At 39.2% G+C, this 23,405-nt stretch overlaps 6 pseudogenes across 6 annotated transcripts; 3 read left to right on the top strand and 3 right to left on the bottom strand.

Moving 5' to 3' along the window:
* Window positions 1-2,491: 2,491 nt before the first annotated feature.
* On the top strand, window positions 2,492-4,181 carry AT2G11740 (annotated as a pseudogene; the record flags this gene model as incomplete). The annotated part of the gene is made up of 1 exon: window positions 2,492-4,181.
* A 393-nt stretch (window positions 4,182-4,574) lies between these two features.
* On the bottom strand, window positions 4,575-6,797 carry AT2G11730 (annotated as a pseudogene; the record flags this gene model as incomplete). Its single annotated transcript has 1 exon — window positions 4,575-6,797.
* A 310-nt stretch (window positions 6,798-7,107) lies between these two features.
* On the top strand, window positions 7,108-11,910 carry AT2G11720 (annotated as a pseudogene; the record flags this gene model as incomplete). The annotated part of the gene is made up of 1 exon: window positions 7,108-11,910.
* Window positions 11,911-14,756: 2,846 nt separating this feature from the next.
* AT2G11700 lies at window positions 14,757-16,797 on the bottom strand (annotated as a pseudogene; the record flags this gene model as incomplete). The annotated part of the gene is made up of 1 exon: window positions 14,757-16,797.
* Window positions 16,798-18,031: 1,234 nt separating this feature from the next.
* Window positions 18,032-19,344, top strand: AT2G11690 (annotated as a pseudogene; the record flags this gene model as incomplete). Its single annotated transcript has 1 exon — window positions 18,032-19,344.
* An 890-nt stretch (window positions 19,345-20,234) lies between these two features.
* On the bottom strand, window positions 20,235-22,712 carry AT2G11680 (annotated as a pseudogene; the record flags this gene model as incomplete). The annotated part of the gene is made up of 1 exon: window positions 20,235-22,712.
* Between the last annotated feature and the right edge of the window lie 693 nt (window positions 22,713-23,405).

Raw genomic sequence — 23,405 nt, 5'->3', positions numbered from 1 at the left:
CCAGAACAGACAAGTTGATAAGCTCCTTCTGTTTTGTGCTCCTTGTTTGCCTAGGCATACACCTGAAATACAGAAAAGAAGAAAACAAGAAACGCGTGAGTAACAAAATAGAAGTACAAACTAAACAAAATCTCTAAACAAAACTCAATGATGATTCCCAAGAACTTCGGCAACGGCGCCAAATTTGATATGGTTCAAATTACCTAGAACTATTCTCTCAAATAAGAGATCAATTGCAGTATTTTAGGATCGAATTCAGGGAGTTCTTTTGTTCAAACAATGAGTTAAATGTTGGGATTAAGCTAGCAAGGTAATAGTGAAAATAAAAGAGAACAAAATAAAAAGACAATAGATTGATTTGGTTGTGAACGATTTAGTAAAGAGCTAGGAACAAGGTATTCTCAGTAAACTATTGGTTTGTAGATCTAATGAAAGCTAGGTTGTTATCGAACCATTCTTAAACTCAAACTCTAATTATGGAATAACGGTGGGCATGCCGCGAAACTCCCTATATCTATAGCTACCAATAACCGGAGAAGCCGAGAAACTATCAACCTAAATATGCATTCTTAATGAGTTTAATTGTTCATCTTAGTAGATAGGCCGATTCTTATTACATACCTATAAACAAGACTCATCAAATAATAGATCCAACTACAGATACCTATGGCGGGCATATCTATTGTCTGGATTCAAGATCTAGTTAATTACTCTAGATCTAGCATTAGGCATAATTAAAGATGAAGAAATCTATAGATAACCTAGCAAAGGGGGCAATCTACTAAACCATATAAATCCCTAATGAGAAACCCTATTTCTAACAAGCAGACTACTCAGACATATTAGATGAAGCAAGCAACATGATTAAGTGAGCAAGCATAAACACAGTAAATAGAGAAGGGGAAAGAAGGGATCTTTTCACTGTATATAGATCTTAATGAAACTCTGAATAATAATGGATGAATAGCTTTATGTCTCTTATAATAGGGTTTGCCAAGAACTTGATAAAAGAGTTGATAAACGAAACTTAGGTCTAAAACCAATATATATAGACCCTTAAAATGTCCAGGGACTAGTAATGCAAATAGGGAAGTCTTCTGGATAAACTTGAGCTTCTGAAAACTTGAAAGCGTGTAGGGTTTTTGCTGGGCCGAAACTGGTGTCGATCGTTAGCAAGAGTGTGTCGGTCGACACTCCTCGCTGATTCCTGAGCCAAAATCGTCCTTACCTTCCTTTTCCTTAGCTTTTGCTCCAAAATGTCTCCTTATCTCCATTGTTGTCCCACTGCATAGAATACCTGAAAAGACACTAAAAAGACTCGAGAAATAACATAAAGACTTAAAATCCTATACCTAAAACATAGATAAAATCGGTGAAAATCGGGTTATATCATTAAGCTTGATTAGTTCACCTACACTACAAGAATATCGACTATTCATAGCATAAGAAGATAGCGTTTTTAGTGTTTATGCTATTGTATATGTACCCAAGATTTTATATAGCGTTTGTTTAATTTGTAAACGTTATCAATACATTAGGCGGAAGAAAAATTTGATACGCGGGATAATTTGGCTTTTATATTAGCAAGGGTAGAAATAAAACGCTATGCATTGTCGAGGGCGCGTAAAATAAAATTTGCCCACTTCTTATTATATTTTTTCTTTTAGATTAATTAATAAAATAAATTTTCTCGCTTCTCAATTTCTCTAATCTGTCGTTCTAGCTGCTCAATTATCAATTTCTCAATTTCTCCAAACCTCAATCTTGCTTCGAAATCTCTTTCTTTCTCCTTCGAAATCTTAATTTCTTTCTCGCATTCTCATTATGCAACCCTAATCTGTCGTTCTAGCTGCTGGATTTTTCGTTTTGGGTATATTTCAAGGTTAGATGTTTGGCTCTAGCTCTTGCATGGTTCTAGCTCTTGGTTCTAACTCGAATTGATTGTGGCTCTAGCTCTTGGTTCTAACTCGAATTGATTTTGGCTAGATGTAAGGGTTCATATATGTGCTCTTGAATTGGTAGATATTGGTTAACTCGAATTGATTTTCGCTCTTGAATAGCTAGATGTAAGGGTTCATATATGTGCTCTTGAATTGGTAGATCTAGTTGTATAGATATAAATATTGATAGAAGGTATAAATATTTAGGGTTCATATATGTGTTTAGATTTTCTTAATGACTTGCTGTTGAAGAAGAACTGTTAAATGTTTGTTTTGATTTTGTTGCTTTTGATGCTTATAGGCCTTCTCAAATCACATTCTCTTATGATGTCTGCTGTCAAAATGTTTGTTCTCTTTTAAGTCTAATTGATTCTTCCTAATTTTTGCAGGGAACTCTTTGGATTTTTGGAAAACGTTTTGGATGGTGAGTGCTTTCTTCTTCTCTGCATCAGTATTGAGTGAAACGATTTACGTATATATGTTTATCTGATCATTGGAATTTATTATCATTGCATACATATTTATCCTTGGCTGTGGAGCTTTGGTGAAAGATTTGTTATTTTAACATGGAAAGTCTTGGGTTTGGCTTCCGAGGTATGGTTTTCATTGCTAATTTCCTTTATTTTGTTGAGTAAGATTGAAAGTGAAATTACACGGGTATGGATTTATTTGTTATTTCTTCAACTGACAGGGCTAGTGTAGAATATCAGCGAGGGGTAACTAGTTTTGTACATGCATCATCAATGAGACTGGGTAATCCTAGTGCCATGTTGTGTCCCTGCATAGACTGTCGCAATTTGTGCCATCAACCGGTAGATCTAGTTTTGGATCATCTAGTGATTAGGGGTACGGACTAGAAATACAAGAGGAATGCTTGTTGGAGTTTACTTGGGGATGTAAGGCCTGATAAGCCATCTGAGAATCTGAACTCTGTTTTTGAAGTTTATGATTTGATTAGAACAGCTTTCTTTGATAGTGAAAGCAATGCACAGACCCATAGCCACAGTGAAGATTCAAGAGATGAGATTGATAGTAAAGAAGAATATGAGTTTAGGAAAAACTAGAAGATGCTGAAACTCCACTATATTCTGGCTGTCTCAACTTCACCAAGGTGTCTGCGCTTATGGGGCTTTACAGAATTAAAGTTAAGAGTGGGATGTCGGAGAATTATTTTGATCAGTTATTGACAATAGTGGCTTCCATGCTTCCAACGGATAATGTTCTCCCGAGGTCAACAAATGAGATGAAGAGTATCTTGAAGATGTTTGGTTTTGGATATGATATGATTCATGCTTGTAAGAATGACTACATTCTTTACCGAAAGGAATACAAGGACATGGAAAGCTGTCCACGGTGTAGTGTTTCAAGATGGGAAAGGGATAAACATAGTGGTGAGGAAAAGAAAGGGATCCCAGCTAAAGTACTTAGATACTTTTCAATCAAAGACAGATTTAGGAGGATATTTAGATCCAAAAGGATAGCTGAAGAGGTGCGTTGGCATTCAGACAATGCTAGTTCAGATGGAAGAATGCGTCATCCGGTTGACTCAATAACTTGGGCCACTGTGAATAACAAATGGCCAGAGTTCTCCTCTGATCCAAGAAACCTCCGCCTCGGACTTTCAACATATGGAATGAAGTTATTCTCGATCGAGAATACCAAGTATAGCACATCGCCAGTTCTATTGGTCAACTACAACATGGAGCCAACAAAGTGTATGAAGTCAGAGAATATAATGTTGACTTTATTGATTCCAGGGCCAACTGCACCAAGCAACAATATTGACGTCTATCTAGCACCTTTGATAGATGATCTTAATGATCTGTGGAATGAAGGTATTATCGTTTATGACTCATTTCTAAAAGAGAATTTTACACTGAAGGTAATGTTGCTGTGGAGTATCACTGATTATCCAGCTTTGGGGACATTAGTTGGGTATAAAGTGAAAGGGAAACAAGCGTGTGTTGTGTGTGGAAAAGATACACCTTTTATGTTATAACAGATGTGAGCAAGATAACAAAAATATAAAGAACACGACACTGATTTAACGTGGTTCACCAACACTTTTTGTTGGCTACATCCACGGGCAAAGAGACAGATTTTATTACTGGAGAATTACAGAAATCAGAATACATGGAGGTTAGGTTAAGAATAGTACTTATACAAAAGAAACCCTAATTAACACTTTGTTGGCTCCACTTGGAGCCTTATGACTCGTTAGAGGCCAGATGCTTCTTCAGAAGCCAGATGCTCTATCGAGCCAAACTGCTCCACCTAGAGCATGATGCCTCGTCAGAGGCCAGATGCTTCTTCAGAAGTCGGATGCTCCACTGAGCCAGATGCTTCTGCAGAAACCGGATGCTCAACAGAGCCAGATGCTTCTATAGAGGCCGAATGCTCTATTGATCCAGATCCTTCTCCAGAAGCCATATACTCCATTGAGACAGATGTCTGTTACTCTGACAAGCCAAACGCTTCATCAGAAGCTAGAGGCGTTGTAGAGCTAGATGCTCTGTTGAGCCAGATGCTCTACCGAATCGGATGCTCTATCGAGAGCCGAATGCCTCTTCAGAGGCCAGATGTCCCTCCACGGACCTAGCACCCCATCAGGGGCCTGTTCGCCCTTCAGGGCGATTAACAGCTTGAGATATTCAGCAAGTCTAAACAATGTTTAAACTTGTTCTGAGGAAACCGGCTTAGTGAACATATCTGTAGGGTTATCAGCAGTCACTACCTTCTTCACTTGAATCCTCTTCTCATTTCTCAGAAAATGATATCTCACATCAATATGCTTGGTCCTCTCATGATGGACCTGATCCTTGGCTAAACAAATCGCACTCAAACTGTCACAGTACACTGTAGCCTAATCTTAATGCAAACCCGTATCACTGACCAATCCTTTCAGCCAAATACCCTCTTTAGGAACGTCTGTCAAAGCCATGTACTCTGCTTCTGTTGTTGACAGCGGCACAGTTGCCTGCAGAGTTGCTTTTCAGCTCCATATATGAAGAGCGTGCTGCTTCTTGCTCCATTCATGAGCCTTTTGCTTCAGCAACCAGAATGCCTCTCAAAGGCCAGATTGCTCCAGTCAGGAGTCTGCTGCTTCTCAAACAGCCATAATGTCTTTTGGAGACCAGATTCTTTGTCACAAGCCAGATTTCTCCATCCTGAGCCACATGCCTGTTCACAGGCTAGAATGCTCCAATGGGAAAGATGCTCAATAAAGAGCCAGATTCACTTTTAGAGACCTGATGTCTTGTACGGAAATGTCTCCACCATCAGGGGTCTTATGCCTCTTTTAAAAAAGACTGATGTCTCGCTTGAGACCTGCTACCCCATCAGGGGTTTAATACCTCTCAGAGGCCTGTTGTCGCTCAAGGGACCTGCTGCTTTGTCAGGAGCCTGATGCCTCTAAGAGGCTTGACGTCCCTCGAGGGACCTGCTGCTCCGGCAAAAGCCTGATGCCTGACGTCCCTTTAGGGACCTGCTGCTCCGTCAGGAGCCTGATGCCTCTCAGAGGCCTGACATCCCTTGAGGGACCTGCTGCTCCACCTGGAGCTTGATGCCTCTCAGAGGCCTGATGTCCCTTCAGCAGTCAGATCACCCTCCTTGGCGACTAACCGCTTGTGATGACTAGATGACACGTTAGTATCCACCTCTTCTCCAAACTGTAATGCATACTCAGTTGTATCTTCTAAACCGTATCTCAGAGGTGGTCGAACATCTATCCTCCTCGTACGGTTTAGAACGATATTGTATGGTATACTCTCTGATGGTGTAGATTCTGTTTGGGTAGGTTCTGTCAGACAAACTTCTATGTATAGTTCTAGATTTTCTTCGTGTTGCTGCTTCAAATCCTCTTGTTGATCAACTTTTAGCTCCACCTGTTTGTCAAAACTATCACTATCTATGGCTGTTGCAGCCCAAAATCTTCTTTCCAAACCAGCACTTGAAAGCATACACCCTGCTCTCTCCAACAATGTCTGATTCACCTATTCAGCTACACAATCCTGTTCTGGTGTATCTCTGACTGTGTGATGTCGAGAAACCTCTTTTTCCTTACATAACATCATGAACTCTGATGAATAACTTTTCAGACCATTGTATATCTGCAGCCTTTTCTGGCCACACAGAATTTGTACCCCTCTTTCACTCATATGACCAAGCTCACTCCTATTCTTGTAAAACTCTTCAGATGCACTGTTTCTTAAACCTATCACTGTAAACCCTTGTATGATGTACAAGGTACCACGTTTGACACCCTCCATATTCACATCAGACCCTTCACAGACTTTCTGAATTCTGCCTCCAACAGAAAATTTGAAACCTCTGCTATCAAATAGACTCACTGATATCAAATTATTCTCCACTAACGGAACATGTCTGACATCGTTCAATGTGTAGAGGCTACCATCATGTGTCCTGATCTTTATTAAGCTGATTCCAACAACATAGCTTATAAAATTGTGTGCAATCTTCACGCAACCGTCTTCTACTTCTGTATATATTGAGAACCACTCTCTCCTTGGACACATATGGTTAGACACTCCAATATCAAGAACCCACACATTAGACATATGTGTGTTTCCATCGTTAAATAGAGCAAAATCCTCTTCAGAGTTAGTGTCATCTTCTGTTACAACAACAAAATCATATTGTTTCTCAAAAACAATAGTATTTCCAGTAATTACAGTTATCACCTGACTTGGGACCCATAGAAAACAGCTTTATGTTTACGTTCTTCTTTCTTTTTCCTAGTCCATTGCTGCCACTACCTGCCTGATCACAAGCTTGATCATCTGTAATTGATTCAGGTGCCTGATACATATCAGGCCAGATGCCCAACATATACCACATGTCCGAGACAAACCAGATGCCCCATAAGGGCCAGATATCCAATACAGACAAGATGCCCAACAAGGGCCATCTATCTAACACGGGCCAGATGCTCAACATGGATTTGCTGCCTATCATAGGCCTGAAGGTCCACTGGACCAAAACACCCACCGAGCCAGATGTCCACTAGACCAGATGCCCTACCTTGGACCTGAAACTGAAACTGCTTCTCCCAGAAATCTTGTCGATCTTCACATTTATCGCAGACATCTTCTCACAGATTACAAACGCGGAATTCCTAGAACCTGATTCTGCACAATACTTCTTCTACATGGATTTTGCACGAACCTTCTTCTACACAGATCTACACAAACTTTTTTCAACCCGAAAATCGCACGAAACGCAGAAAAGGAAACCTTGTGCTCTGACACGAATTTTGCATGGATCTCAAACTGCACAAAATTCCATGCTTCCAACGGATAATGTTCTCCCGAGATCAACAAATGAGATGAAGAGTTTCTTGAAGATGTTTGGTTTTGGATATGATATGATTCATGCTTGTAAGAATGACTACATTCTTTACCGGAAGGAATACAAGGACATGGAAAGCTGTCCACGGTGTAGTGTTTCAAGATGGGAAAGGGATAAACATAGTAGTGAGGAAAAGAAAGGGATCCCAGCTAAAGTACTTAGATACTTTCCAATCAAAGACAGATTTAGGCGGATGTTTAGATCCAAAAGGATAGCTGAAGAGGTGCGTTGGCATTCAGACAATGCTAGTTCGGATGGAAGAATGCGTCATTCGGTTGACTCAATAACTTGGGCCACTGTGAATAACAAATGGCCAGAGTTCTCCTCTGATCCAAGAAACCTGCGCCTCGGACTTTCAACAAATGGAATGAATCCATTCTTGATCCAGAATATCAAGTATAGCACATCACCAGTTCTATTGGTCAACTACAACATGGAGCCAACAAAGTGTATGAAGTCAGAGAATATAATGTTGACGTTATTGATTCTGGGGCCAACTGCACCAAGCAACAATATTGACGTCTATCTAGCACCTTTGATAGATGATCTTAATGATCTGTGGAATGAAGGTATTATCGTTTATGACTCATTTCTAAAAGAGAATTTTACACTGAAGGCAATGTTGCTGTGGAGTATCACTGATTATCCAGCTTTGGGGACATTAGCTGGGTGTAAAGTGAAAGGGAAACAAGCGTGTGTTGTGTGTGGAAAAGATACACCTTTTATGTTATAACAGATGTGAGCAAGATAACAAAAACGTAAAGAACACGACGACACAGATTTAACGTGGTTCACCAACACTTTCTGATGGCTACATCCACGGGCAAAGAGACAGATTTTATTACTGGAGAATTACAGAAATCAGAATACATGGAGGTTAGGTTAAGAAGAGTACTTATACAAAAGAAACCCTAATTAACCCTAAACTGATTGGGCCTAAAGTTAAGGGCCCAATCCAATTCAAGTCATATCTAACATTTTAGGTGGTTGAAATTTAGTCGAAAACATGTGTATTTAGGCAATAGAAAGAGGCTGAGGCCTGTGCATCCGTATGGAAGAAGAAAGAAATGTTTTGACAACACATTAGAAGAAGGGTTTGCTAGCAGAATTCAAAGTGGAGTTGAAATATATGAGTTACTTAAGGACTTCAGAAATGAGTTTGGGAAACCTTTAGGGAAAAACAGCAAACAAAAAAGAACAATTGTCTGTGACGATGAGGTGATTTCAGATGATGATAATGATGAAGACAATGGTACTTGGAGGTGGAAGAAAAAGTCCATTCTCTTCGAGTTAGCTTATTGGAAGGTATGTGTAATGTATAAATTATCTATATCATAACTCCAGTTTTAATTATATTTGTAACTAGATTTCTAACTTAGTCGTCTAACTTGTGTATCAGGATATGCCGGTTAGGCACAACATTGACGTTATGCATGTGGAGAAGAATGTCTCTGATGCTATATTGTCTATTTTGATGCAATCTCCTAAGTCAAAATATGGATTAAAGGCCAGAAAAGATTTGGAAGATATGGGGATCCGAGGGAACTTACACATTCAGATGAAAGGGAAGAAATCTTACTTACCTCTAGCTACTTGTTGGCTGTCAAAAGAAGAGAAAAAGAGATTTTGCAAGAGGCTGAGTTTGTTCAAAGGACCTGATGGTTATTGTGCAAATCTTGCAAACTCTGTGTTCGTTGATCCTCCCATAATAGATGGATTAAAATATCACGATCACCATGTGCTTCTGCAAAACCTCCTACCATTTGCTTTGCGAGGCTTGCTTCCAAGTGGACCTAGGCTTGTAGTGACTAGATTGTGCAGTTTCTTTAGAAGATTGTGGTAGGAGTTCTTGACCCTGAGAAGCTAATATCATTAGAGGATGAGTGTGTAGAGACACTGTGCGAACTAGAGAGATATTTTCCTCCATCTCTTTTTGATATAATGTTTCATCTACCCTTACATCTAGCAAGGGAGACACGTTTGGGTGGACCGGTCCATTTCAGATGGATGTACCCCTTTGAAAGGTACTCTATTTTTAAATTCTGATAACTTTTAATAATTCATCAATTTAGATACTCTTGCAGTGGTCTAACAGATTGCAAACTTGACCAATAGGTACATGAAAACGCTTAAGTCATATGTAAAGAACTATGCAAGACCAGAAGCGTGTATGGCTGAAGGATATATGGCAGGTGAATGTATTGCATTCTGCTTAGAGTTCTTACAGAATTCTGTACCAGTTCAAGAGAATGTAAACCGAAATGAAGATGTTGAGTTATCTGCAACCATTCTTGAAGGCAGACCATTGCAAAAAGGTAGGCAAGTTATTCTTACTGATAAAGAACGAGAGATAGCCCATCGATATGTTTTAATGAACATGGCAGTGATGAATCCATATGTAGAGTAAGTTCACCTTTGAGAACTTTTACTAAATCGATTGTGAAGTATATGAAATTAACTTGATATCTTTTGATTGTTAGGATGCATATGGAAGAATTGCAAGCTAATGATATCCGATGTGGAAAAAATGAGACTCTTCTGTGGAAATTTCACACAGCCAGATTCTCATTGTGGATAAAAGAACAAGGTTATTGATAATTCTATTTTTCTATGTATTGAATCAGATACTAACTTAGTTAGAAATGCATAAGTCTAACTTGGTATTTTTTACTGATGTGTCATTAGATACCTAGTAATTCCCACGAGCATTCAACTAAGTTGAGATAGTTGGCTCATGGACCAAGGCATATAGCTCAGTCCTATAAAGGATATGTCATTAATGGGCACCGCTTTCACACTGAGGATGTAATGCGTAAGACTCAAAACAGTGGCGTCACATATGAAGCTTTCAGCATGTGTAGATCTAGTGCCAGAGATACTAGGCATATCGCAAGCATGGTTGTGTTCTATGGAGTTATCCAAGAGATAATCTTGTTGGATTATCATATGTTTCAGGTTCCAATATTCAAGTGTAAGTGGGCCAACAAAGGAAATGGTGTAAGAGAAGATGAAGGTTTTACACTAGTGAATGTGAATGTTAACCAATCTGGGTATAGAGAAGATCCATATATTTTGGCATCACAAGCGAAACAGGTTTTCTACTCTAAAGAAGATGATTCATCAGCTTAGTCTGTAGTTATGAGGGCACCTCCTAGAGGGTATCACGAGTTAGAAACAAAAGAGGAGTTTGTTGCACCTTATTCTGTTCCTGAAGTAGAAGATTTAGGGAACCAATCTTCTGATGATGAGAGTTTTTATGTTAGAAATGATTGTGAAGGAGTTATAGTAATGGAGTGATAGAGTTTTGCAACAAGTTAAAGGGTAGGCAAGTTATTCTGTCTGATAAAGCTTTGAATAATATACAGAGTTTTGTTTCAGGTGTACGACAAGGCTCCCTACAGTAGATGCAAGCAACAACATGCGCAGTAAAAGGAAACAAGGAATTAGCCCTGTGACATTAGAGCAAGCTGAAGAAGACAGTACTAATCATATTCCAGGGGAAAATGTCGATCAATAAACTATCCAGCCATCAACTGTAGCAGATGAAACACAAGAAGCAAATGTCAAATCAAGGAAAATCAGAAGACCAACAAAGATGCGTGGAGTTGCAAAACACCATGATGATAAAGTTGATGTTGAATTCACTGCTTTAGGTGAACCTGTTGGGAAAGGGTCTGTAACACTTTCATCGTTTCTTGGTCCTCTAGTCAGGGAGCATGTACCTGTACTCCTAGATGATTGGAGGAAACTTGATGATCAAACCAAAGACAGACTTTGGGAGGAGATTAAGGTACTTCATCTTTTGTTTATAGAGTATTCCATCTTAAGTTATTATAAAGTAATGTTTGCATTTGAAAAATATTACAGGCAAGGTTCAATTTAAATGATGGATAGCAAAAAGATTCTGTGTTTAAGCACATGGATTGTTTGTGGCGGTCTTCCAAGTCCAAGCTTTTAACTAAAGTACGAAAGATGGGCAAGACACAATTACAAAGTTTGAAACCAAAGAACATCCAATCTGTTGCAGCATGGAAAAATTGGATGAAGAATAAGACTAGCGCATAATTTAAGGTTGTATAGGTTTAGATTTTGTTCTATAGTCATGTGTCTTTCTGATTTTTTTTAACGCACTGATAAATAGGATTGCATTCTGTAGGCTAAAAGTGACAAGTTTAGAGAACTGAGGAAGGCACAAATTGATAGTAGGATTTTACTCAATTAATCCTAAAACACTATCTTGTCGTTGTAGTATTTTAGGATGTCAATCCAATCCGGTGTGATGCAAACAGATGAGATATGATCAGAAAACTCTAAGTCAAGCCAAGCAGAAAGTTGGTTGGTTCTAACAGTCCTAATATGCAATAACAGAAATGAAATGAAACTAAAAGCAGAAATGGCAATAGCAGGCAAGTGAATGACAAAGCAGAAATGATAACAGGCAAATGGATAAACGATTCCTAAGGATGTGGTAATCGAATAGTGTGGTCTACTTAATCTATTCAGGCGGTTGACAAAACTTCACAGAAGCTATCCCTAGACAACAAGTTCAACAACAGATTAATTCACTCTCGTGATAGAAATCCTCAAGCAAAGCTAGACACTGACCTAAATCCCTTTAGCGATCTCTAACTAAGCAGGCATTACCGAATCAACATGTTAAAGTTAATACCCTCTCTACAGCTAATCCCTTGGGGTAGAGTCAGATATCTCTGGAATTAATAGGATCCAACGCCCATTAAATGCCTTCTGAGCGCTGGACGTCTGGACTCATACTCCACATTAGCTAGTGAAATAAGCAATAAGCGCAACTAATCCAGAAGGGATTCTAGAACTCTAAACTCAACCACCTAAAACGACCAAGTAAACCACAACTATTCTATCACATCCTCAGAAATACAGTTCACTACTCAGACATAATCAAAGACAATAACAAAGCAACAACTGAAAACATGATAACAGAAATGACGAAAGACTTAAACGAAAACTGAATATCAAATACTTGAAAGCGAAACTACAAAGTCGCAGGAGAAACACTGCGGCTATCAAAGTTGCGAAAATGTAAAAGCGAGATAATAATGGATAATAGCGGATAATAACGGATGCCCTAGGGAAAACCCTAAGAGGCAGTTTATATAAGCGAGAAATGAAACAAATAAGGAAACTAAATATATAGCAAATCTTCACGTCATGATCCTGCGACCGAATATGTCATTGGCATCTGACGGGCAGAAATAAGCTTCCTAGTGATCGAGTATGTTATTGATCAAACTGGGCTTCAGGGGCTCCGTCTTGCGATCGAGTGAGATGCAGTGAATTCGAGATTGAATGGTCCAGCGACCCTGTGATCGAGTGCGATCGAGTGGATGTCATGAGGTGGTGATCGAGTGGTTTCTTCGGCTTCTCTTCTCTTCTTTGTTCTCAGCTTGTCTGGTTGAGTGCATAATGAGCAGATAGGCTTCCTGGTGATCGAGTGGTGATCGAGTGGTTCTGATGGGGTGATTCCTCCGGCTTCGCGATTGAGTGAAACTGAGCTGCTTGCTTCTCCGAGGTTGCGATAGAGTGATTTGCCCTGGCAGGGCTTCGAGGCTGCAATAGAGTACTTTTGCTGAAGGCGTCATTGGGCATTCTGACTTCAGGTTCTGTTTTTCCTCTGTTTGAACTCCAAAAGCATCCAAAGTACCTGAAAACAACCAAATATGCCATGCACATGCAATCCTAATGCAAAATCGTCCTAAGTATGTAAAACACACTAAAACGACTCCTAATGAGATGAAATGTGGATGAAACAATGACAAAATGGTGAAGAATGAATGCCTAAATCATGCAAATTATAGACATATCAACTCCCCCAAACTTAGTCTTTGCTTGCCCTCAAGCAAACAAGAAGACATAAGCGGAAGGAGAGGTTTGAAGTTGGGGATTCAGAACCAAAGCATGAGATATGACAATTAAGATCAATGTACCAGCTAACAGTTCTAAGATGCGAGGTGATCAACTTCTACTTAAAAACTTTAGCCATGCTCTGTTATGATCCAAACCTACACTCAAATGCACAATGCGTCAAGATCAACCAATCCCTTTAACATTCATTAAGTTCAAAAACATGAATCAAGATATGCATCGCTAGTGAACTCATTTGGCTAATGACAGGTTATGAGACAAAGATGGTCCCTTTTTAGTGGTTCAGATTTTAATAGCAGGGGACTCTCAATGAAAAAGGACTGAGCTTTAGAAGAATGCTAAAGGTAAGTGCCAACCTATGCATACAAGAATAGCACCCTATCTACCCAATGACATAAACCGTGAATAACAAGTAGATGGTCCTATCTCTAAACCCAATGATGATCCTAAGTCTACCCTTTTGCACTAAAGGCATGTTTCGATTTTTTTCTTGGATCAATGTTTCCTTTTCTTTTCTTTGGCTCTTGTTCTTAAGGAGACGCTTTTCTTAAACTCTATGAGTCTAGTCTAGTGAATTGGGTTTTTCTTAAACTCTTATGGCTCTTATCATTTTTTTTTTATTTTTCTGTTTTTGTTGCCATCTATTTTTTTTAGAGCATATCTTAACAATTCTAGGCTTCCCAAACATTCACTAGACCACAATATAATTTTCAGCTTCCTTCTCCTAAAGACTCTAACCCATTTTTTTTTTTTTTTTTCCTTTTCACACTCAATCTCAATCCCCAAATAAGTTCCCACCTACTCCTACCAAGTCCGAAAACGCGGATTGGAACCACATGAGATACTACTCTTGTCGGCTCCAACCTAACACGTTCTACCAAGCTCAATCCTGAAAAAAGGCCTCATGCTCTCACAAAATAACATGGCTTGAAAGAAGGGCTGGTTAAGGGTGGGGAAACTACTCCAATAATAGAAGCAGCTACTTGGATTAACAAGAGTGGTGAATAAGTGAAAGAAAATCCAGATATGTATTCTATCCACGAGTTCAAAAACGATGCAAACATGATAATTATAAGTCAGATTCAAGTTCAAATTGACAGGGAAAGGTGTCATGACATGCATCGAGTGGTTTCTATAGAACATGGTGCGGTTTTACTTCAAAGTCATTCAAATGCCTTAGAGAACTAATAACTCATTTTAGTGAATCATCATGCTTACAAGGCTATTTCCTCATTCTCCCCTATGCATATGCAACAATCGTATATGAAACACTCTAGACTCGATTCTAAATGTAATGCAACTAAATGATCACTCTGTTTTTGTGGAATTCATTTTCAAAAAATTTCAAATTTTTTTGTTTTTTTCTATGACTTAGATGATATGCAGACTGAAATGATATTCACAAAAAAATAAGTCAAATACGTCTTGAACCCTCCCCCAAACTTAAATTACACAGTCCCTTGTGTAATCAAAATTTGTGAAAGAATTCAAGATAAACACAGAAACAAAAACAAAAGCGGTATTTACAAAGGGTTTTGGTGTTTTACCTCAGTAGAATGGCCTGGAGATGTAGCCATCCATATTCGCTTGAGTGTACTCCGCAGGCATGGCCGGTTCTTGATGTGGCTCCGCCATCTCCTCGTCATTAAGCTCGATCGCAACCCGAGCAGGTTGTAGAGCATGACACTCATGTGTTCTCCAGCCCGACATTATCCGGCCTTTGCTTGATGAATGTACAGTTCTAGCACTCTTCCTCCTCTTGTTTTCCATTGGCTCATGAGACGGGGAACTTGCGGAACGGTGGGGTCCCTATGTTTATAGGTGAATTGCCTTGGCGGAGCAATGTCATGGTGGCTGGATGACATGTCTTCAGGCGGGTTGTCATTGAAGTCATGTCGGGCGTTTTCACTTCTCCTTGTGATTGAGTGGTTTGGGAATTCCACTAGGAGACCACTTGATTACACCATTGCCATGTTGCGATCGAGTGGTGTCGTTGAGAAAGATGTTGTCCCAAAACCACTAGATCGCACTCTCGAGCTTTTACTCTCGTCTTGCGATAGAGTAATTCATCCAAAATTTGAAATGTTTTATTTGAACACTCGGTTGCATCCCTGTTGTTGCCCCAGCTGTTATTCATTTCCTGAGAATCAAAAACAAAACCAAAACAAATCAAAAGTAACAAAAATAAAAACTATATACAAGGATAGGCATGAGACTTCCTCCCAAGTGAGCTTGTTTTAAGTCTCTAGCTTGACTCCTCACACTCATTAGGCTAAAGGAGGGTGATAGAGTAGAATTGACGTCTCCTCTCCTTCCTTAGTAGATACAACATCAAATTCAGCATGCTCTCGTGACAAGTCTGTAATTGAGTACTCAATGACCCTTTCTTGGTAAGCTCCTTTTTCATCATCTGGATAGTCGTCTTTTCTAGACTGTTTTGATGTGAATTCACATCCTTCTTTTCTAACCATAGGAATAACTTCATCATTTGGGACGTCCTTGATGTCGAGTGGAGCTTGGTTGGCTTTCCCATGGAGCTCTTTGACTTGATCCTTCGGCTCTTTCACAGTGTGTGTTAGCTCTCTTATAGCTCTGTCGTGCCATTTTGACCTCTCCTTGAGTTCTAACCAATCATTTGATGCCCTCACGCTTGACACTAGTCGAGTATCAGTTGAGCCTTCCTCGTCCAATGTAACATCCTCTGTTTCTAACGCAATGACACCTTAAAGATCTCTGATCCTGGTACTTCGTTGTGTGAGTCTAATGACATCTCATAGCTCAAGGTCTCACTGGAGAGAAATCCAGCTTCACTACTTTTGGTTAAAGTAGTTTGAAGGTGATCTCTGTCAACAATCTCCTCTAGCAGTTCATTACCTAGCTGATCCATTTCCTCAACTAAGAAGGTTTGTCCTTCTATTGTTGGCTTCTTCATAGCGTCCCTGATGTCAAACTTCATTTTGACATCCTCTCCCAGATTAAGATTAATTTTTCCTTGCTTAACATCTATTACTGCTCCAACTGAAGCCAAGAAAGGTCTTCCTAAGATCAGAGGATCCTTAGATTCTTCATCCATCTCAAGCACAACAAAATCAGTAGGCGCCTCTACTCTATTAATCATTACTGGCACATCCTCTAAAAGGCCAAAAGGTCTCTTTGAAGTCCTATCAGCAAGAATCAAGGTTAGATCACAAGGCTTGTTTTGAACGAATCCCAGCTTCTTTACAACAGAGAGTGGCATTAAGCTGACTGAGGCTCCTAGATCACATAGACAATTGTTGAAAGTCAATTGCCTAATAGAGCATGGTAGAGTAAAAGATCCTGGATCTTCCAACTTTTCTTGAACAATCTTCTTCTGAGTGATTGCACTGCACTCATGACTTAACACCACCATTCCTTGGACTTCTTTGATCCTTTCTGTAATCAGGTCTTTCACGTACTTGTGCTCGTCAGGTATTAACGCGAGACAGTCCACTAAAGGGATATCCTTTATGTGTTTTTATAGGAGGGCTCTGTATTTTGCAACCAGAACTTTCTTGAAACGACCAGGGAATGGAAGCGAAACTACAAAGTCGCAGGAGAAACACTGCGGCTATCAAAGTTGCGAAAATGTAAAAGCGAGATAATAATGGATAATAGCGAATAATATCGGATGCTCTAGGGAAAACCCTAAGAGGCAGTTTATATAAGCGAGAAATGAAACAAATAATGAAACTAAATATATAGCGAATCTTCACGTCATGATCCTGCGACCGAATATGTCATTGGCATCTGACCGGCAGAAATGAGCTTCCTAGTGATCGAGTTTGTCATTGATCAAACTGGGCTTCAGGGGCTCCGTCTTGCGATCGAGTGAGATGCAGTGAAGTCGAGATTGAATGGTCCAGCGACCCTGTGATCGAGTGCGATCGAGTGGATGTCATAAGGTGGTGATCGAGTGGTTTCTTCGGCTTCTCTTCTCTTCTTTGTTCTCAGCTTGTCTGGTTGAGTGCAGAATGAGCAGATAGGCTTCCTGGTGATCGAGTGGTGATCGAGTGGTTCTGATGGGGTGATTCCTCCGGCTTCGCGATTGAGTGAAACTGAGCTGCTTGCTTCTCCGAGGTTGCGATAGAGTGATTTGCCCTGGTAGGGCTCCGAGGCTGCGATAGAGTACTTTTGCTGAAGGCGTCATTGGGCATTCTGACTTCAGGTTCTGTTTTTCCTCTGTTTGAACTCCAAAAGCATCCAAAGTACCTGAAAATAACCAAATATGCCGTGCACATGCAATCCTAATGCAAAATCGTCCTAAGTATGTAAAACACATTAAAACGACTCCTAATGAGATGAAATGTGGATGAAACAATGACAAAGTGGTGAAGAATGAATGCCTAAATCATGCAAATTATAGACATATCACAAATTCTACACACCACCAGCAGAAAAGGAATGATGAGACTTGGTCATGAGATGGTACGTGTGATTTACAATTTATATTTGGTTATTTCAAATATTAAACAATGTTTGCTGCTTGTAGAGGATCAAGAGTTCTGAGCTTAGTAAAGTGACTAGGAGTAAAATATGGGTAGCAAGACATACTCATTCAGATGGGCGACCTGTTAGACATGAATTTGCAGATACTATTGTAAGTGAAATGGGATCATCAAGAACAAATAATGTAGAATCGCTTTGATTAGATTATCTATGTTATTCTAATTGTTTTGAAATAACTGTATCAGGAACAAATCAAATATATTGATAGTGAAATGGCATCTTCAGATACTATTAGCATTAGCAACGATGCTGTAAGTCAAGTGTTAGGAAAAGGCAAGTAAGGAAGAGTGAGAGGAATGGGCAGAGGGGTTACTGCTACCAAGCGAGCGTTCCTTCAAGCTAGAGACGCTCATGTACAAAAGCTTGAAGCACAACAAGCGATATTGATCAACAGGATAAATGATTTGCAAAATGAAGTGTGTGGCTTAGCTAAAGGAAATAAGGTTAGTTAATTTTCACTCATGTGATTGATTGAGCAAGCTAATTTGTATGTTATTACTAATTCTTTGTCTTCTTGTGAGAATAGTCTGATGATGTTTCTATATCGGAGACAAGCAAAGTTGTAACTAGATGTCAACTACTGGATTGGTGTTCAAATGAAGATATCATTGTCGGGGAAGGAGAGTTTTGCTCGGCTGAACGAACATACAAGATTGGTCGCATTCCGCTTAAAAATGCAGCCGTTGTTATTGTCAACTTTGTATCAAAAGAAGATGCACCAGTCTGGAGGCCAACAGCAACAATTTTCTCACTTGGAAATGCTATGGGCACTAAAATTCCATGGCCATCTAATAAAATCATTGTGGACAATGCTGTGAACTCTCCAACTGAGAATCACACTGCTGGGTCATCGGTAATCATTTTTTTTATCTTATTATTAACTAAGTTGAATTTTATGCTTGATCTTATTCTAAAGAGATAACTTATTCATGACATAGGCACCACCTGATAGAATCCTCATCTTTGATTGGAATGTGGAGGATCTAATAGTTGCTGAGGGCCATTTGATTTCATCTGATCCAAAAGAACTGCTTGCCAACAATATTCCTCTAGGTCCCAATGCTGCACTCGTTAAAGTTGACAAGATTTTTCATAAAGATGCTTATTTGTGGAGACCTACTAGTGAAATGATATTGATGGGTGATGCACTTCATGAGCTTATCCCATGGCCTATTCAGAGGATAGGGTATAGTAACCCATCTACCCTATCACCTAAAGAATCATCACCTGCGGTAACACTTCTGTTCCCGTAATGGTTAAATATTTTTGTTATTGTTTTTGTTGAACATCCTTTTAAAGTGCAAGTTGTGAGTGGCAGAGTGCAAGTTGCAGCATGGCCAAAACCACAAAGTCAAATGACCAAAGAAAGCGCTTGTTGTTAGATTGCAATGGCTCTGGAGAAATCGTTGCAGAAGGCAGAATATGTTCAACTAATCCGGAAGATAAGGTACATTTCGTCCCTTTAGGACCTGATGCTAGCAAGGTATGGGTACAAGTTTTAAAGATCGGAAGTGCGAAAGTGTGGAGACCAAATTCAGAGGTTCATTTTGTTGGTGATGCTTTGGGAACTACAGTCGCTTGGCCAAATGATAGACTTAGATTTATGTGATATTGTTGTTAGCTTTGAGATGTGTTGTTTGCTGAAATTAAGATGTGTTTAAGAACGTGGAAATATTGTTCTAAGATATTGTTAAGATGTTGTTTTCTTTGAGGTGAAGTTTGTTTGAGATATTGTTTTCTAATAATATTTGTTTTCAGTTTGAATCAAAACAGTGATAAATTTCAAAACAAATTACAAATTTTATAATAACTAAAGAAAAATAACATTTAGCCAACGCAATCTTAAAATATATTAATGCAATTACAAAATGCTGTTATATACGAATTAATAGCATCAGACAAATGCTATTGTATATGTTTTAATAGACCCTAAATAAACGCTATTAATGTAAATCAAACCATAGCAGACATTAAAACCACTATATTATGTGTCTGACCTTTTATCGCGGCTGATGATAGAGCGTTTCTTAAACAGCTATCGTATTAATTGATAGCGTTTTCCGTACGCTAATAATAACTGTTTTTCTTGTAGTACTAGTATCTAAACCATAGCCCTTCTATGAGTCTACATGTTATTTCTTAAATGCCTAGGTTCATCTTTGATAGTTCTAATAACAAGTACCTATGGCGGGCATACTTATTATCTAATGTCAAGTTCTAGGTGATCAATCTAAAACTAGCAATAAGAATAATCAAGATGAAGAACTCTAAGAATAATCCTAAGGCGTTTTCGATCTACTAATCCATGTAAATCTCTATTGAGACTCCCTAAACCCAACAAGGTGATTACTCAGACATGATAATAGAAACACAAATCATAATCTCAACAGTTTGCATTGATGAATTAATAATAAAAGTAAAGGAGTTCAAAATCCTCTCTAAAAGGATTGGATTCTTCTCTCAAAATGTGTAACAATCTCTAAAAACAAAACTTAGGTCTAATACTGACCAAACAATTAGGTATATTCGTGACTAAAAACGTGTAGGGACTACTTTCAAATAAGGAAGACTTCGGTAAAGTTGTTTAGCTTGTTTAGATCTACATTTTGGTATGATTTTAGTAATTTTTGGGTTTGTGTTCTTTAGAATGTTGCTTGAGTAGTGATTAGGGTTCTTGAGGATGGATTAGATTAGGGTAATCTCTAGGTTAGTTAGGTGGTTAGTGTTTAGGTTAGTACTTTGCTGGATTCGCTTGGCCCCTATGCGGTTTTCGCTGGCTAATGTGGAGATTCGATCATAGACGTCCAGCGTCCAAAAGACGTTCAAATGGATGTCTGATCTACGAATTCCAGAGATTTGTAGACTCGACCAAGAGATTTGCTTGTCTGCTTATTGGTTTTGGTAGATCGTTTCTTAAACCCTGCTCTGCTATGTTTCATAAATGAGAGTAGAGATTAGGAAGTGGTAGAGTTATGGGGGTCTCTTTCATGAGAGTGGATTGACCCGGTTTTTGAATCTATCGTCAAGGGTACCTCCCTTTCGCCTATTAGCCATTTGATGAACCCTAGAGTTGCCCTTATCAATGAATCCATCTTTAGGACTTCTATTAGATTTATTTGTATCCCCTGTTGATTGCACTTTTATTTACCTGTTATTTGTATCTCCTATTTGTATCCCCTATTGATTGTATTTTAGTTCTTAATTTTGTCACCTGTTGGTTCTACTCGACCCAATGATCGAGTACGGCTCTTAAAGTTCTCATTTTTACTTGTTTGAATCCTGACCTAGGATTGTTACTAGAAACCCACCATCATCATAATCTGGCTTGACTTAGTTGCTTCTGTACACATCTTAATTGCTAGCAATACAGTGGACTGGATTGACACCCCCTATATAGCATCGACATGTTTGTGTTTTAGGGGAATTGAACTGAATCACACATTCAACATAAGCAGGCCTAAAAAACATGCTTATCAGACTGGCTATCGCTTCCACCCACTTTGACACATAGTCCACTGCTACCAGTATGTACTTGTTTCCATAAGAAGATGGAAATGGACCCATGAAATCAATTCCCCACACATCAAAAATTTCAACTTCCAAGATCGAATTTTGAGGCATCTCATTCCTTCTGCTGATGTTCCCTCTTCTCTGACATGATTCACATTTTGAGACAAATTCCTGAGCATCCTTAAACATTATCGGCCACCATAAACCTGCTTGCAGGATTTTTGACACTGTCTTGAAAGTTGCAAAGTGGCCACCATAGGCAGACCCGTGGCAATACAGTAGGATGCCTTCGGTTTCTTCTTATGAGACGCATCGCCTGTAGATCTTATCTTTACAGAGTGTGTAGAGATAAGATTCGTCCCATTAGAAATGGTTAATGTCCTTGAAGAACTTCTTCTTCTCATAGCTTGACAGATTCGGAGGCTCTTCACCACCAAACAAGTATTTGACGTGATCAGCATACCACATAAGCTTGTCTTCTACTGCACATACTTGATCGAGTGATTTATTAATTTGAGCACTCTCGTTAAGTTGTTGAATCGCCATTAGCTGTTCTTCTGGCATGGAGTCGTCAATAGGTACCTCGTCTTCAATTCTCATCCTAGACAGATGGTCAGCTACACCATTTTCAATTCCCTTCTTATCAACTATCTCCATGTCAAACTCTTGGAGCAATAAGATCCATCTCAACAGCCTGGGTTTGGTATCCTTCTTCGCATATATATGCCTCAGAGCAGCATGATCAGTGTAGACTGTCACCTTAGAACCCACCAAGTAGCTTCTAAATTTCTCGAATGCGAATACCACAGCGAGTAATTCTTTCTCAGTGGTTGCATACCTTACTTGTGTATCATCCATAGTTCCGCTGGCATAATAGATAACATGTAGCTTCCTGTCAATCTTCTGCCCTAGAACTGCTCCTACAGCGTAGTCTGAATCATCACACATGATTTCAAATGGATAGTCCCTGTTAGGAGCTTGGACTATCGGAGCAGAGACCAAAGCTTCCTTGGTTGACTTAAAAGCTGTTAGACATTCTTCTTCAAATATGAATTCTGCTTCTTTGCACAACAGTCTAGTGAGTGGTCTAGCGAGCTTGGAGAAGTCTTTGATGAATCTTCTGTAAAAGCCTGCATGCCCAAGAAAACTCCTGATGTCCTTCCCAGTCTTTGGTGGCTGTAATTGCATCATAACATCGACCTTAGCCTTATTAACTTGTACCCCCTTCTTTGAGATTTTGTGCCCCAAGACAATTCCTTCTCTGACCATGAAGTGGAATTTCTCCGAGTTCAGTATCAGATTGGTTTCCTCACACCTATTCGAGTGAAAGTGCATAAATGGACCAGTTTACTCTATCACACAGTCTCATTGTTAATAGCAGGGTGTGATCGAGTAGAATGGTTGAAAACAGGAAAATACTAAAATTCAATAGCAAGTGAATGAAGAAGGTAAGTAAACAGAGAAATCAATTAGATGAGAAACTCCTAAGGATGGGGTAATCGAATAGTGTGGTCTCCCTAATCAATTCAGTAGATTAACAAATCTCAATTAAGCTATCCCTAGACAACAGGTTCAATAACAGGTTCAACAACAGATTAATCCATTCGCGTGATAGAAATCCTCAAGCATAGCTAGACACTGACCTAATTCCCATTAGCGATCTCTAACTAAGCAGGCAATAAGAACTGACTGTTAAAGCCAATAACTGTTCTAAACGGTCAATCCCTTGGGATAAAGACGATTATCAATGGAATTAGTAGATCCAACGTTCCATTAAACGCCTTTTGAGCGCTGGAATGTCTGGGATCGGATTCCAGTTGATCAGAAAGGAATAAGCTGTAAACACAACTAATCCATAAGGGATTCAATAAATCTACACTTAACCAACAGATTCGACCAAGGGTTCCACAACTACTCTATCCCATCCTCAGAAATCCTAATCACTCCTCAGACAACATGCTTAAAGACAATAATATAGAAACGACTGAAGATTGCATACCTAAAAGATTAAAGGGAATGAAACAAAGATGAACAAGCAAATGAAAGCAAAATCTGAATAACTTAGAAGAAAAATCAAAATACAAAGTTGAAGGAATCAAAAGCGACTCTGAATAAGTTGCAGAAAATCTCTGTAAAAGGGTTTGTAAGTCTCCGGGTGTC

Source organism: Arabidopsis thaliana, chromosome 2, assembly GCF_000001735.4.
Source record: "Arabidopsis thaliana chromosome 2, partial sequence".
In the NCBI taxonomy this organism is placed as follows: domain Eukaryota; kingdom Viridiplantae; phylum Streptophyta; class Magnoliopsida; order Brassicales; family Brassicaceae; genus Arabidopsis; species Arabidopsis thaliana.
Note: the sequence above shows the minus strand (reverse complement) of the source record. Positions and strands in the feature narration are given on the sequence as shown.